We start from the raw sequence: 17376 nt of genomic DNA, 5'->3' as shown, positions 1-17376 counted from the left end.
GGAAGCACCCTGACACAAAGGGTAAATAGCTGCTCTACCTCAGAAACAAGTAACACATTCAGAAGTGCAAACAGCGGAACAAGAGCAAGTAGTGTAGATTACGTTCCTAAAGTAGAAAAACATTTAATATTCCTGATTGCAGGGATTCTTAATCTGAGATTCATGTGGGCATGGGGAGGTTAGGGGAAGTTTCACAAACTTCTTAAGGTTATTGACAAAATTAGCCGTGTATGTCCAGTCTGATGGGAAGAGAGGCAAGTGCTTCCATCAGATTCTCCAAGGTAAGTATTTATTAACCAAAAAGTATAAGAATGATTAATTATCAATGAGTTAGTTACATCTTTGAGTAGATATTAAACAACAAACAAACAAACAAAAAGCGGGTTTCTATCACTTAAACTGAAAGATGGCTGAAATACTGCTTCGGAGATAGGTAGAGTTAGATGTGAACCAGAGCTCTATCACTTCATGTGACTGGGTGAACTAGAGTTCTTCTCTGTGGACACACAATGATATCTACTTCATTGTGTTATTATAACTTTCTAGATGAGATATATAAATGCAATTATAAAACACCTAACAGTCTGCCTGGTATGTAGTCAGTGCTCAAAATGTTATTTCAAAGGCAGGATTCAAGAATTGTTAAGATATCTGTAATTTAAAGTACTTCTTCAAAAATCAAGAACAAAACCAAGCAATGTGTGAGGTATGTAGGTACCACTTAGTCTGAGTCACACACTATGCACTGTCTTAATCAGAAATTCAATTTTCAGGGGTGACCAGATGATATCTTATCAGAAGTTTCACACTCTAAAATGTGCTTTGATTATATTTATGTTTGATTTGCACCAGATGCTAGAATGAAGTTAGAAATGAGATTCCATTGGTGAAATTTGTGGCTCATTAATTAACATAACGGACTATAGAAGTAGGTTTCACTGGTGAAATTAGTGGCATCTTGATATGTGGAATGGATGGAGTATTTTAGAGATGCTCCTGACATTTCCATAAATAGGAATTAAGAACCTAACAGACCCTCGTAGGATGATGCCTGCAGCTCTATCCTGTATCTAGTTGTTGGCGCTAATGTTGTTGATCAGGGCCGTGAAATTCTGCCCCTAGAGTACTGACCCATCTGCCTTCAGTGAGTCTCTCATACACAGAGTGGCAGGCACAGTTAAGACTCAGAGAATTAGGGCTTCATTGAACTTGTGGAACAGGCTGTACAAACTGTACCTACTTACTAGTAAGCATTTAGTAAATGTCAATACATTTGGGAGACTGGTCAGAAATGTGCTCTTACGGAAGAGGCCATGGCTGGAATTATATATAGTGGTTATAATTATATATATACCAAAAAGGTCAAAAGAGATGTGACCAAATTAGTTTGCAGTAGAGTCAAAGAGTAAAGCCTCCAGGCTGAGCAGAGTAGTTTCATGCATTCATAAGTAGCGCAAGTCCCAGCATGAATGAACAGGGAAGGTAAAACAGGCCCACTGGCAGGTGACAGCCAGGAGGGCACAACTAACTGAGATCAAAGGAGGTAAAAGGCCTCAGATGAAGGCAAAAGGGTCAGGAGGACTGAGGAATCTGAAAAGTCAGGGGAAAGGAAACAGGCTACAAAACAACTTTGGTGATCTCAGGCAGACCTTTGTCTCATTCAGGGAGATGGATGCAAGTCTTACTAGGGCAATCTCCATTTCGAGCATCTGCAGGGAAAGTGAGTGAGGTAGATGAGAGAGAAGGGCAGCTGCTGGGCAGCACCTCCAGCACAGGAAGATCCGGACAGGGGTTTTATATTGTACCAAGGTCTCTCTCTCCTTCTGCTTTTCTATCTTCCTTTAAGAGTTACTTGCCTTGAGGATGGGGAACAACCAGAAACCTTATTCATTACTGATAGGAATGTACAATGATAAAACACTTGGAAACATTCTCGCCATTTATTATAAGACTAAAGAAGATTTACCATATGGTGCAGTAATCTCACTTCTGGACATTTATCCAAGAGGAATAAAAGCATACATCCATACAAAGATGTCCATATGGATGTTCATAGTAATTTTATTCTTACTAGTCCCAAATAGAAAAAATTCGAATAGCCATCAACTTGTAAATGGATGATCAAACTATGGAACATACATACTATGGAATATTACTCAATGACAAATTAAAAAAACAAAACAAAACTATTGATAATCTGATATATGATTTGCCCCAATATTGTAATGTGTTGGTAAATTGTCAACTTTGCTGCTTTGTGAGCAGCAGGGAGTAGGGAAATTCTTGTAAGGAACGTAGTGGCACAGAGGAAGAACATAACTGGCAGGGATTGGGGCACAGAGACAAGTCAGCAGAGAAAATAGTTTTAGTTTGGAGGCTATTCTGAAGAGTCCCTAAGCAAGTCACAGAGGTGTCCACTCCATCTCTGAAAGGTGTCAACTTTGGACATTCAAATGACATACAAATGAGGCATTTTGGAAATTGCTGGAAACCATTCCCTCAAGAATTGGAAACTAAACAATATCTATAATTTTTTTAGTATCTTCTTTCCTGTTTAAAACTAACACCTAGCTTCTTTCCCTTTTAACATGACTTATGCTATGTTATTGAATAATAAAAGCTGCCATTTCAGATTTTAGCATGGCAATGGAATTTCCTTTGTGAACTCTAGCTACTGTGCCTGAAACCAGGGGAAAAAAACAGAAGGGAAAGAAATCCTCTTTGGGGATCTATAATGGAACCCCTAAACTTGCATAAACCGATTTTGTACATTTGGAGTCTATTGGAAGAAATACTATATCCAAGACAGGACATAGTCCCATGGCATTTGGAAACTGAAATTTATAAGCAGGCTGGTAATCAGTGGAAAAGTTTTTAATTTAGGATTTAATCAGAGAATGGTTGATTGCCAAGACTTTAAAAGAAAGTAATTTGTTTCTGTAGATATAGGCCTTTATGTCAATAAATGATTATTACGTATCTCAATAATCCCATGGTGAAATTAGCAAAAGAGTTTAACAACAGAACGAAGTTTCTTTCTCAATAGAAGAAGTTTCTCCATGAACTTTTGTTCTCCTAGTGAAAATTAACTGTACCTGCATTGTTTCCCTGAATTTCTCCACTTTCTGAAGGTTGGGAAAAGGTATCACAGAATTGCCGAAGGAAGTATCTCTAGCAATGGATTTAGAAGCTTTTAATATAGTACAAAAGAGATAAAATTAGTAAGCTGTACCTTGCTATAGGTACAGGTCTCTGTCCCATCCTCTGGAACAGAGATTGTGCAGAGCATCCGGTTCACTACTAGTCAACTTTAAGTCAATGTCCTTCGTATGATGCATTCAGAGAAACTGGTATAATACCCAGTGTTTTGCTCTTCCACCTGCCCTCCTGATGTCAGTGCCATGAGACAAAATGGGTGGAAGGGGACAGAAATCAGGCATCTTAACTACTAACTACTTTGAAGTTCATGCCATGTCCAGACATATTTTGGGGGGGAAGGGAGGAAGGTAATTAGTTTTATTTTTATTTACAGAAGAGGAGCTGGGGATTGAACCCAGAACCTCATGTATGCTAAGCATGTGCTCTACCACTTCGGCTATACCCTCCAGACAAATTTTAAATATTTCCTATAGATAGATTTTGTCCATAAACAATACACAGCATTGCTTCATGTAATTTTAAAATTTGTATAAATAGTATCATACTTCATAGATATTTTGTAACTTGCTATTTTCCTCTCAGAGTCGTCTGAGATATATGTAGATTGATTTAAGTAAATAAGATTAATTATTTTAAATCATGAATGTTGGTGTATAGAGTTCCATAGTAAAAATAAACCACAGTTCATTTGTCCATTTTCCTCATGACAGGCAGTTTAACTACTTGAAACAGTGCCACAGTGAAAATTTCTGTCCATTTGTCAGTCTAGCCATGTGAAAGAGCTTGCCTTAGGCATGTACCCAGATACAGGCTTGCTAGGTCACAAGGTAGGGGTGGATTCTATTTTATTAGTTAGAACAGAAACTGCTAGTTGCCAACCCTAAAACTCATTCTTCCTTGATTTTCAGTTGGACACATGGATGTCTGGAAGAGACATTTCCTACCCTTCCTTGCTGCTAAGTATGGCAATTTAAATTTTAGCCAATGATATAGATTCAAATGACATACAAATGAGGCATTTTGGAAATCAGTGGAAATGTCGTATGGCAGTTTTCAGTATATTACCTTAAAAGATAGCTGCCGTATATACTTTGTCCTTTCCTTTGCTTTGCTCCCTTCTTTGTCTCTGGTATCAGAATTACCGATATCTTGACTAAAAGTCTAGAGTCCATTTTGGACTAAGCACACAAGGGCCCCACTGTAAGAAACTCAGGACCTGAAGGAACCTGGCTTACTTCTTGGAGCTGCCTTACTAGCAACAGACCTTATTCCTTGAGACTTTGCTGGAGAAATATAAACTTATTTCTTGCGTAAGCCTCTGTTGTTTTAGGCTTTCTGTCACAGCCAGCCAGATATAATTTCAATGGATGCAGTGATACTCTGAATTAGATTTCACTGATTGCACCTTCTAATATCCCCACAAGTAAAGCATTTTATTATGATGTCTCATTTTTATCCTCACATATCATGTGAGAAAGAAAAACAAGTACATTAAAGACTCTACTCTGTAGCTCAGAAGGATGAAACTCAGGGAAGTTCAATGACTTGACTAAGGTTTCATAGTTTAGTATCTGGTGATGGGTAACGTATCCAGGATAAATACTGTGTCTCACAGACAAGCGCTGTGCTCCTGTGGGGCTGCGTGAAGATACATTCTCTTGAATGTGATCTGGTTACCCTGACAAATCTTATCTGTTCTACTTCTGATAATTCATCTAACATTGTGATCCAAGTCTATCATCAGCTGTCCTATTGCTAAGTAGGAACACATTGAATTGCAAGCTAGAATGCCCACTTTGGGCATTGGTTTGGGCTGGGGAGAGTCATGCCAACTCCAGAAGCTAACTGGGTTACAGAGAAGAGAGGGGAAAGTATACATTCATCAGAAGGCACCTGCTGATTGCCTGGTCTCTTGACACTGCTTGCCAGTCAATTTGCACACTGATTGCAGCACTGAATCTGAAAAAGTCACTGATCTCCTTGCACAGCTGGAGAGCACTGGGCTAAAGGAACAGATTTGAAAGAGAGGAAGAAACTGAGACCTCATCCTATTTTAAATATAATTTTCTTTTCTCTTCTTTCTTTTGTCTTCTATTTTTTTTTAGCCAATATGAGGATGACCTAGAAAAAAAAATTGAGTAGATGTCAGAATTATCTGGGCTGCTAGGTAGGGTGGGAGAGGCTGTGCTGAAGGAGCGCCTGAGGACAGAAGTAAGTTTCCTAGGAAATGCCTAGAAGTGGCTGTTAACTGCAACTTGAAATGACCTGAAGATGCGCTTCTGGCTGCTGTGCCCCTAAAAGGACTCCGTCAGCACGTCAGAGGGCACACATGCATCAGGGGGCATTTTGGAATTTGGTTGATGTCAGTTTGACGGATCATGAGTTTCCATCTCCTGCCAAGAAGATGTTTGCCACCATCACCTTCTTTGTCACCTCTGATGTCAGGGTGAAAAGGGCCCTTGAGTAGAGAAGCATGTTCGGTACAGATATGTGAAGAGAAGAGACTATGAGGAAAGAAGAGACAGACAGTTTTGTATACTTTGGCCTCTTGCAAACTGAACCCTAAATCAGGTAATTTCAAATATAGTCTCTTAACAAATTTCCCCTCTACCAAATGTGTTTTCAGCTATTGTGGGAAATTAAATTGCCCAATTTTAAATCTACTTTCAATGCCATTAAAAGTTATAAGTAGAGAAGAACAACCTATAAATCAAACTCACCACACTACAAGATACAATCCAGTTCATATATGCCCAGTAAATACTAGCAGATTTTCCAGGCCAGAATTTAACTATCTGTGCTTGATGTGGGAGGGTAACATACATACTTAATAAAAATTTAAAATCCAGGCCTCAGGGCTCAACAAATTGTTCCTGCCTACTGGATTTCTCATTGAAAATAACTGCATTGAAAATGGAAAGTCTAAGGAAATGGAATTTCTCCTGAAATTAGACAGACGGCTCTAATCCATTTAATCAACCAACATGAGACACTTGGCTCTGACTGAAGCGTAAAGGCTCAGTTTTTATCTGATTTTGCAGCCTCCTACTGATGGGGAGGCCATGCAGAATTCCACGTGGACTGTGCTGTGGGAGGATCGCTATTCAGGGGGAAGAGTACACTGGGTAGGGGTTCTGGACACCTAATGTCCAGTTCTGGTATTTCCTCTAACTAGCTCTGAAGTCGTCGATGATCTTTAAGCCTCAGTCTCCTTTATTATAAAATCGGGAAGTGGAAGATACTCCCTAATGTCTAGTCCAGCTTTAATGGTCTCCAATGATCTCACAGTTTACTCCACTGGTTGAGATTGCTTCTACAACAACATTGTGGAGACTTTCAGCGTTTATACATATCTGATCCCCCTCTCCTTCCTGGAACCATTGCAGGTAGGTAGAGGCATGTGGCTCTTTCTGATCAGGGGACTACAGATAGAATGTCTCTCTGGACCAAAGAATAGAAGAGCATTGTGAGTTCTTCATTGTCTTTCCTCCCCTGCCATGGCAACCTTGAAAGCTAAATGTTGAGACAGCAGAGTCACAACATGGAAATGATCAGTTCACTGCTGCCCTGGGGAGCCACTGAACTTGCAAAGAACTTGGGAGAGTCAAAAAACACATCTGAGTAAGTGAGATTTTGAGGTCTTTAACTGCAATGTTATCTGGTCTGTAGACAAGAACATATCATTGCCTCAGACCCAGGTGGCTCACCCAGAGGACCCATTTATACCCATGCAGCAAGCGAGTAATTGTTCACAAAGCAAAGTTACGTAATATACAACAAAGAGAGTGCATATCTTTGTCTATCCATGTCTATACATGAACGAGGGCACAGAAAGAAATATAGAGATACTTTTTTCTTTATTGATTAATGAAAGAATAGTATGAAGTTCCCCTTCCTGTGGATTTGGTGGGAAAAGGGGGTGTAGGGGAAGATGAACTCACTGAGAAGAGCTCTGCATCCTGAGCACTGTGGTGCGTGGCAGTGCTCAAGAAGTGTTGTTGAATTCAGATGAATTGAGCGAACACTTAGTATGGTGGAGCATATGGCTGACTTTAAAACTGACAATATAGAAGTGGATATTGGTCCCATTCCTTATTCATAGCCTGCACTTTAAAAATAGAAAATATTTAACTTCTATACATGTATATGATTGTCATTCACACATTCATTTATTCAATAAATATTTATTGAGTGCCTGCATTGCTCAAAGTAGTATGTTAAACGTTGGTGATACAGGAGTGGAAAAGTCCTCATGGAGTTTACATTCTGGAGCATTGGGGTTGAATGATATCAGGGACAGAATCTGATAGACACTAAATAATCAAAATTGTGATAAATATCACCATGGAGAATTAGAGGATGCCTTGGAACTGTATAACTTGGGTACCAAACCTACTAGGCTGGTGGCCCTAGTAGGTCTAGGTGGGCCTAGGAAGTCTTCTAGTTTTAACCCAAATCCTGGTTCTTACTGTGATAATTCGATACCTAAGAGACTTGGCTGAATTGTTCAGCCCACATGTGGAATCTTGCTACTGTGGCTTTGCTTACAGCTGCAGGAGTTGCCAGGTGAAACCAAGGCAGATGTTTTTCCAGCATTTGCCTTGCTTTCACTTGGCTTGAATTTCAATGGAACAATGTTAGTCAAGCACACTATTGCAGGCCCTTGGCCTTGGGACACGGAGAAAAGTGAGCATGGGCTATTCTTCTTTGTCTGCACCAAGATTTACATGTGGTTTTGACACTCCAGTAACCTGAAGTCCTTCCTTATGAAAGAGAGATTATTATTTTACAAATGAGGAAGCTGAGCACGGAGTGGTAAACAGCTTTCCCAAAGTCACACCGTTAATAAACGCCACAGCGAGAATTTGAACTCAATTAATCTGGCTTCAGAATGAAGGCATTTAACCCTTGCTTTACACTGTATTGCCTCTGTCAATGCTGGGTTTTATAAGAGCAGTCATCTTACTAGGGGGCCAAGTTCTGAGCTGAAAATCACTGTTGGCAAAATTGCCCTGAAGATTCTTAAGGTCTCTTAATAAATCCAGTGTGGGTTTTTGTTTGTTTGTTTTGTTTTGTTTCTGAGAGCTTAGGACAGACTGCTGCTTGTTTGGTTGGGTACCTGATAAAGTAATTGATGCATGTTTTGGGGCCGTATTGTTAGAAATGTCCACCTCTGCAGACACGAGAATAACCTGCAGCTGGGGAGATGGTCACTTGGAGAGGCACAATGATGACTGAGGACACGTGTTCTTTTCTCCAGAGGGTGGGCAGAATTGCTTACACTTTTTATAGTTTCCTCTCCATTTTTTAATTTACTTTTTCTAAGCCTACATAATTGAATCTTAACAGATTTAATAAGTACACTTTGGATATAACACTACTGTATGTTGATTTGTTACATTTCTCAAGTAATAGGGTCTTCTATAGACAATATTTATTTCTCTATTCCCCCCAATTTTCCCAATTTCCAAATAGAAATTGTAGGAAACTTGGGAAAAGAGACAAGAAGATTCTTTGAATCAAGTAGGACTCAGATCATACCACTTAGATTAGTATTTCTGAGAGGATGATTGGGACATTGCATTTTTTAAGCAAGTTTCCAAAGTGATTCTTACACAGCCTAAATTTTGAAAGTCATCTATGAGTCTGTCCTATCCTAGTGAGAGGATAACAATGGGTCATTCTATCCACTGGGCTAACAGTGGAATCTGCCTTTCATGTTAGCATTTCTTGTAGTGCTATATTCTGGTGTTGTATCTGTGAGCCTCAGCGCTTGTTTCCTGATTGTCAGATCTAATGGATCGCAGTGGAGTAAGTAGGTCACTCATCCAGAGCCAGAGAGAATTCTCTCAAGTTGAGTTTATGCTACACTTCAAATAAGGAACTTAAGTAGCCAAATATCAGTACAAGCAAGATTCATACCTGTTATCTATACCAGTATCAGTTAGGGTTCATAGTTGCAAGCATCAGAAACAACTCTGTCTATATTGAGCCCAAAGGGAATTTCCTGATTACCTGGAAAGCTCTGGGGGCTACCAAATCGGTGGGGATCTGGAGAATCAGGAAGAAAAGCAGGCAAGAACAGAGGAACTCTGGAGGACTGGGAACCAAGGAACTGAAGCAAAGATTCTGAAACAGGAACTGGCTGGTGTTTTTTATTGTATGCCTTCAGATTCACCTTCCAGGAAAGGGGTCTGATCTGCTGAGCCTGAATCAGGTTCATCTCCGTGACTGTGCTGAGGCAGGGAGGGGATGGTCTGGATGCCTTAGTTCCTATAGAAGGCAGTGGGTGCCCACTCCCAACACAACTGGGTGCAAGGGAAACAGTTGCTCTCCCAAAGGAAGGCTAAAGTGCAGTTGGAGGCTGGGCAGCAAAAATGGCGAAAGCATATGCTCCCATATCTGCCTGGAAGGCAGCCTTCTCCTTACAGGTGACCGTGCATCTTATTCCAATTTTGGCACTGCAATCTGTGTTCTTCTCATCTGTGTTTAAGAAATAGTAGCTTTAGGGGAGTACTGTTATGATGAATATAGGGCCTCTTTAATGCAAAGCAAAATACAGCTATGAATGTTCTTTCCCTCTTTTTCTGCATATCAGCCAGGTGCTTTCATATGCAGTGGAAAATAACTAAGGAAGTTGAAACTGTCGGAAGTATGGAAAAACTTAAAGAAAGCACATATTTTATTTGTTTGTTTTCTCTACTGATTGACTTCTAGGTGCCTTATCATTCATTCATTCATTTGGGATGTCTTAGCATTGCATTGTTGTTGAAGATGCCCTATTGACTTATAGCAGCAGTTACTACATACAGTCTCTTATTTATCACTCCTTTCCTGGCTGGCTGTGCCTGAGCTCTAGGTTTTACTTGAGTTTGACTTACCTACCTCTACAAGCTTGTAAAAAAATCTCACTTAATTGTTCATTTTTTACTTTGGAAAAACTGTCTGAATCATTCTACTAGGATTTATTCAACCAAATAGTGTTCTTTGGTAGAGAAGGGTGTTTACATTGCTGTTGTTAGTTTCCGCTAATTGTAGGAACCAACTTGATGTGGCCAAAGGAGCCGGCTGGATGACAGGAGACAGGAAAGACGTATATCCTCAAAGATACATAAAGACATTGAGAGAGAAAGCAATCAGAAATGTACAAATACTCATGAAGACATGCACTAAAGTGTTTCCGTAATTCTGACTCAGATCCATTCTGGAAATAATAGGAGTATACATTATAAATAAAATATCAACTGTTATTTGGAGGTAAAAATTGATAATCAGCTTACAGTATTTGAAAGAAAAAATGATACTGTTATGGCAAAAAATGCTACTCCAAGGCAGAAGGAAATTTTCTGATTTGGAGTAGATGGCATACCAGGTGGCAGCTTTACTAAACCAGATGTAGAACCAGAAAGGAAATCCATGCAGGATTCTAAGGGTAGACCATTAAGTACACACTTGCAGCCATCCTTGAATATGAGGTACAACATGCCACCTTTTGAACTTCATCACCACTTACTCCCCAGATTGAAGGCATATTTGAAATGCTAAGCAATTTACCCTGTACATCAAGGATTGCTGTCTTGCTCAAACTATATGTGCCAAAAATATTGGCATATGACCCAATCAATGCAAACAACCTATTACTTACTTTCTGATTGACATGTAACCCTTCTGCTTAGTTAAAAATTTCCCTCCAAATCATTCTAATGATTATCCTCCCAACTCCTCATGTATGAGAGGAAGGGTAGTCACAATCCCATTTTTACTTTTCCAAGTCAGATTCTTAGCAAATTTATTCTAGATTCAAAAAATAATTGCTGTTTTCTTTCTGTCTCTTCTCAGAAGGGAAAAAACCTTCAAGGGCTGCCATACTTTTCTTTCATGGTGTAGCTGGGAAATGTACAATTCAGAGCTGCTAATGCATGGAATAAATGGACAGTCTTGCTAACTTCTATTATCATCACTGTGTCTAGAGTCTATGTCAGTTTGAAACTAAAATGTCCTCCTTTGCATCCATAGTACTTTAAATATCCCAACAGTATCTGCATTTATATAATGCCCATCTGCACGATATCAAATCATCTTGACAAATGTTCCAAATTTCTATCTTTGTGTGTGTGTGTGTGTGTGTGTGCATGTGTGTCTGTGAAAACTGAGAGGTTAACCAAGAACTTTTTTGGGTTACATATGCATCTAAAACTTGCAGTCATCACTGATAGTAAAAGGGTCATGTAACTTGGAGAATACATGGGAAAAAATGAATTCAAGTAGATCAGAAATGATTAGTCAGCTCCATTTTCTTTTCTACCACATTATTTTACATCATTTATTTTCAATGCAAGACACTGGAAAAAACTGACTTCTATTTAATGAGGTTTGATTTATTCAACCTTGTGTTATTAGTGAAAATAGGATACCTCATTAGTTGGAAAATACATTTAAAATAATGTGCGGTTTTGAATAAATTATCAGGTGGATGAGTATATAGTGATAATATTGATATTACTTTATGTTTGCAAAGAATGTTGGCAGTTTACAAAGCACATTTATATGCATCCCTTTGCTCAGTCCTCATAATTCTCTAGGTATTATTGTTAATATTTTATAGATAGGATCTGAAAGCTCAGAGAAGTTTAAGTGACACTAGTAGGTGAAAAGCAGGGGTTCATTCTCTGGTTTTCTGCCTCCAAACCCTTTTTGGTAGTCACCTTTATGGAAAATAACCAAACAAAAAGCTAGCCATTATTATCTCTTGCCTGCGCTATTTTCAATGGCCTCTTATCTGCTATCTCTGGCACCATCTTCATCCTGCTCTTGGTCTTCTCAGAAGCAGTTCACATCAGCCCTCTTTCCTAACAGACCCCGATGGAGGTCCTTTGCTTAGAAGTTAAACTTTGACCCCTTACTTTGTCATCCAGTGTCCTTCCTTCACACGCAGGCTTAAATTTGGCCTCAACCTAGTTCTTCAGTCCTCTGTGTCCACCATGTGGCCTATGGTCCAGCCACACCGACCTCGCTACCTCTTCAACATAGTGTGCTGTCCCACAGCTTGTGTCTTTGTACCCGTGGCTTCTTTTCCCTAGAATGCCTTCCCTTTATCCTCTACCTAGTAAACTTCTACTTATGATCTGAGAATCACTCAAAGATTATCTCCTGGATGAAGCCTTTCCTCCCTTGTTAGGACTAACTTATATGAATTTTATTATTATTAATACAACAGGAAGTTGAAATCATGTGAATGAGCTCCCTAAGGGTACAGACCGTGTCTTGTTGATCTTTGTATGCCCCTGCTTCCCAGGACCTATTACAGTATCTAGTATTCAAGAACTAGTTATGAAATTAATAAATAAAGTATTAATCGTTTCTTCAATGTGGTAAAAATATCTTCACTTGTTAGATATCAACATTCTTTTTCAGCAATCTACTTCCAGATATGTACCCAAAGGAATCGAAAGCAGGGTCTTAAAGAGATATATGCATACCCATGTTCTTAGCAGTTTTATTCAAAATAGCCAGAAGGTGAAAGTAACTAACTGTACTTTAGCAGGTAAATAGGTAAACAAAATGAAATGTGGTATATATCCACAATGGAATATTTTTCAGCCTTAAAAAGGAAGGATTTTCTGACATATACTACAGTGTGACTGAACCTTGAGGATGTTTTACTAAGTGACATAACCCAGACACAAAAAGACAAATACTATATGATCGCATTTATATGAGGTACCTAGAGAAGGCAAACTCATAGAAATAGAAAGTAGCATGGTGATTGCCAAGAACTGGGGGGATGGAGAAATGGGGAATTGTTTATCAGGTATATAATTTCATCTTTACAAGACAAAAAAGATCTGGGTATTTTGCACAACAAGATGAATATACTTAATGCAACTAAACTGTACTCATAAAAATGGTTAAATTTTAAGTTGCATGAGAGAGAAATCAGACATTATTATAAAGTGTTGGTATGATTTCAAAACAATAAATTTCCAGAACACTAGTTTAATCCCTCCTGGAGTCCTGAGGTTGAATAGAGGAGATTGGAGTTAAACTGGATTGACTGCAGAATTCTTCCAGGAGGAAGCGAATGTGTAGTCTGGTTTTGAAGATTTAGTTGAGCAAATATTGATGAAGCAATGGGCTCTGGAAAGATAGAGAGAGGGACGTGGATGAGCTGTCTGTGAGAGGGATATACTGCTTTACAGGAAGTACTTTATTAAATTCTACAACAGCTATATCAAGTAAATGCTACTTATAAACTCTCTTTTATTTGAGTAAACTGAGGCATGAAGAGGTTAGGTAACTTATCCAAAGAGAACATATAGAAAACAGTAGAGTAAAGTTTTAAACCCATACCACCTGGCAGTAACACCCATGTAGTTACCGAATAATGTGCTGTGCTCTCCTGTCAATTCCATTAGGAAGTGGTCCTCAATGTACTCTTTTGAAGGTCCTATGATTTATTGATGATTTTCAAAAACATAATGCATTCCTATAGGAGAGCTTGGAATCCAGCTGATTGAATGTTTACAGATAACTTGATGAAATAAAATAATTTAATAACATAAGATATTCAGTTCAGAGAAAAAATAATGTTTTGACAATGTTTTGTAGGTCCATTTGATGAAAAGATTGAGGTTAGGGACTCTACCTCTCTGGAAAATAGTCTCTACCATCATTCTTTAGCACTGCAACTCTGTAGCTCCATGGCTGTTCCTCACATGTAGTACTCTTTTGTGGGTTATTATTATATGAAGTTTTCTTTGCATCTTGCACAGTATTTTCAAACGCATTGGGCTGCCGACTGTCAGCAACATGTCTGACTTTCATCAGAATTTACATATTTTTCTCCATGATTGCAGCAGATGTGTTACATTATTTTCAAATAAAAATGAAATATGGGTAATAGGGGTTGGGTGTGTATGACTGTGGTAGAAGGAGTTGTCAGGAAAAGCCAACTCTACCATAATAAATCATATACATTAAAATTAAATATGGGAAAAGATGCATCATTGTTTGGATGCTGCTTACAGAAAGAGACTGGACTCTCTACACATATCAAGTGAATGTGTTAATCTACATTAACTTATCTAAAGTAGAGTCAAATAGAGAAAAGAACAAGGTGATGATTATTTAATCTTCATTCTGACACAGACTGGCAAACTGGGAAGTGCTTTACCATATTCAGAGCTCTTTTCTTTGTCCTGTTTAACAAAAGAAAGAAAGAGAGAGAGAAAGAGAGAAAGAGAAAAAAAGAAAGAAAGAAAAGAATGAACAAACAACTCAGTGAGGTGTTAAATATTTGAAAACTATATTTAAATGTTCATGTCATAAAAACTTTGATAAAAAGTGAAAAAAAGTGCATATTTTACCAGGTTTCAAACTGAAAGGAATCTTTTACTATTTAAACATCATGAGTTAGAAAGTAAGTCTTTAGAAATCAGATCAGTGGAGACATGGAAGGCAAAGAGAAAAGAACACTATTCAAGAATCTCAGAAATCCTTTTGGACAGCAGACCACTTCGTTAAATATATATGAATTAGAGATACATGGATTGTATTTTCCCTAGAATGAACAGGGGCTTAAAATGTAAGGGAAAATGACTTCTGGCAAATCCTATTTGGTATTTTGCTGAACCTGAACCATTCTTGCCAAAAGTTTACTTTTGTGGCTAAGTTTGGAATAGAATATAGAAGTACAAAAAGAACACATTGACTTACATAGATGTACGTGTTCTCAAGCTGAAAATGTTATAAAATCAATGACAATTTAACATTCTTCCAGGAACAGACAGATTCATGCCAAAAGTAATGAATAGCTTCATTGTTTTCTGGCCGCATGTCTGGGTGTGCCAGAAATTTTCAAATTTTGCCTTGTAAAATGTAAAGACCTGATGTAAACCTGAGAGGTAAATAAGCTTCAAGAAATACTCCTCTTTAACAAAATCTAAATCTCAGTTTTTGTCTTCAATTCTGACCATTTGTGGCACATGTGTGTCTCCTTCACAGAGTCAGCAAAAGTGAGTAGGTTGGTGGGCCATATGTGTGTAATTGGGAGGCCCAGTACTGCCGAATTAAGATTATTGCAGTTGCCCTAACTCGGATTCCCATGTACTATAGATTTATATCAGGACAATATTGTTATTTTGACAATTTTCTTCTATTAATTTGATTTATTTTAAATGGCAGTAGAACTTTATCTTTTATTTTTTGTCTTTATTTGGGCTGTTAACTGTGACCTAGAGAGACTTGAATTTTAAACACATCATAGTGGCAGACCAATGGGAAACCTTTGATTATTTTGAACTATGTTTACCAATGCTGGGGGCAACTGGTTAAGTTGGGGTAGGGGGAGTAGATATGGAGGATTAGGTATACTGGTCATTTGGTGTCCGGTATGATTCCTTAATTAGCAGACCTTCTTCTCATATATTACCTGCCCATTTCCTCCTACACATACACACACGTGCATGTATCAACAAAACAAAGTCAAAAACATTTCATGTTTTAATATCATTATCATCATGAAGATGTCACTTCAAGATAAGATATTTAGAAGAATAAATAAAATTTTCTAATGTCTACAATAGTCTATCAATAAACTACTCTATTCATGGTGTCTCCATAAATGTTATTACTATTCCTCAGGAATAGTAAAGCAATTTTCTAATATTTCCTTGGAATTCCAAGATCAAAAGCTTTACTAAAGATATGTCTTCCAATCTTATCTTTGGAACTTAAGACAAAAACAATAACAAAATAAATAACAAAAACAGTAACAAATTCTGGCCTTTTGCTACTGCCTTGGTTGAACATTAATATGAGCACTGTTCTTTGTAATACATTTGTTAATAGAAGTCCTAGGTTTTGAGATGGTCACAGGCATGTATGACTTTGGAGAAGCTTTGTGTAATGAGGTAACTGGATGGCTGGGGTAGGAGAAGGAACCATGATCAAGTTCTTCATTTATAGCCTAGGGATAGTCTTGGTTGTGCTTTTGGTAATTATGTTTCTGGGCAAATGATTTGAATCATAGCATTTAGATTTCTGTGATTAAAATAAAAAATTAGGAGGGAAATGACATGTAGATGAGGATTGTAACTGAACATCTCCTGTGGGCTGGCCTTTTCCTTACATTATCTTGTTCCATTGTTCAAACAACCTACTTGTGAAGTAGGAATTACCTCCACTGTTCAGATGAGAAGACAAACTTAGAGAGATGAAGTATCTTATTCAAAGTCACATAGCTAGTAAGTAGAAGTGTGCCATCTGAGCCTAGGTATCCGAGCACAAAAGAGTATTATTTGGCATCCCAAGACCTATACTATAATTTACTTATCCTCTATAAATAGCTTAAAAAATGTTACATTTCTTTGGTTAAATATCGCCAACAGCACGTAAGGAACAATTCCATTCTGACTTTAAGACCCTGCCAGGACATGTATCTTCAAACTATTTTGCATCAGAAATGCCTAGAAAAATTGTACGGCTTTTTTGGAGGGATGTCTTTTTAATGTATGATTTTGTATCTTATTCCCTGATGATTACCAAAAATTGAAGTTTAAAAATGCATGGAGGTGATGTGAACATGTTCAAACTTCAAACATTACACTTTTATTATAGGTTAATGCAAACTTTTGTTTTCAAAAGAAAATTATATACTCTAGAAAGTGGATCTTTCTTTCTTTCTTTCTTTTTTTATTTTTGTTCTTTTTTTGTTAAGTGGCATCCTTCTGGCCTTGAGAGGCTTCTAACTTGGATATTAAAATGTAATTGTGGATAGAGAGATAGATGGTCAAGAAATTGCTAAAATTGCCATATTGTAAAGGAGAGTTTGATTTCGTGTACATATTCCTAAGGGAAATTCAGAGCACATCTTAAACCCCGTTACTCTTATTGTCACTTTTAAAGTTAGAGAATTGGTTTAGTAAACAAATCCAGGCTTCCTAATCATTCCCTGTCAAGTTCTTGCCTCTGTGGTCTTTTCACTCAGTCATCTCCCAATGCTACCTCCAAAAATTTTAAAATATCAGATCCTTCCAAACATAAGGGGAAAAAATGAGACTAACCACGTGCTTAAAGATTAGTTATTTCTCAGCCAATAAAACAGTTTTTCTGTATCTAAGGAGCTTTATCCACCACAGTCTATGATAGATAGTTAAGACCCTCACTTCAGGAAATCCACAGCTTGGAGTCCAATTCAGACACTACAGCTAAGGCTTA

General features: G+C 37.9%; 1 long non-coding RNA gene across 5 annotated transcripts in view; it reads left to right on the top strand.

The window, feature by feature from the left end:
- Positions 1–17376, top strand: part of LOC140696838 (uncharacterized) — a 486199-nt gene that overhangs the window by 333123 nt on the left and 135700 nt on the right. For 2 of the 5 annotated variants that reach the window (XR_012073385.1, XR_012073388.1), the window contains exon 1: positions 6666–6780. The exons of the other annotated variants lie outside the window; for them this stretch is intronic. This is a non-coding gene — a long non-coding RNA (uncharacterized lncRNA). Of the gene's footprint in view, positions 1–6665; positions 6781–17376 lie in introns of those variants that run through there. 5 annotated transcript variants of the gene reach the window in all.

The sequence above is a fragment of the Vicugna pacos genome, chromosome 6 (genome assembly GCF_048564905.1).
Source record: "Vicugna pacos chromosome 6, VicPac4, whole genome shotgun sequence".
NCBI classification, from domain to species: domain Eukaryota; kingdom Metazoa; phylum Chordata; class Mammalia; order Artiodactyla; family Camelidae; genus Vicugna; species Vicugna pacos.
The sequence above is the reverse complement of the archived record's forward strand: the minus strand, read 5'-3'. Positions and strand labels throughout refer to the sequence as shown.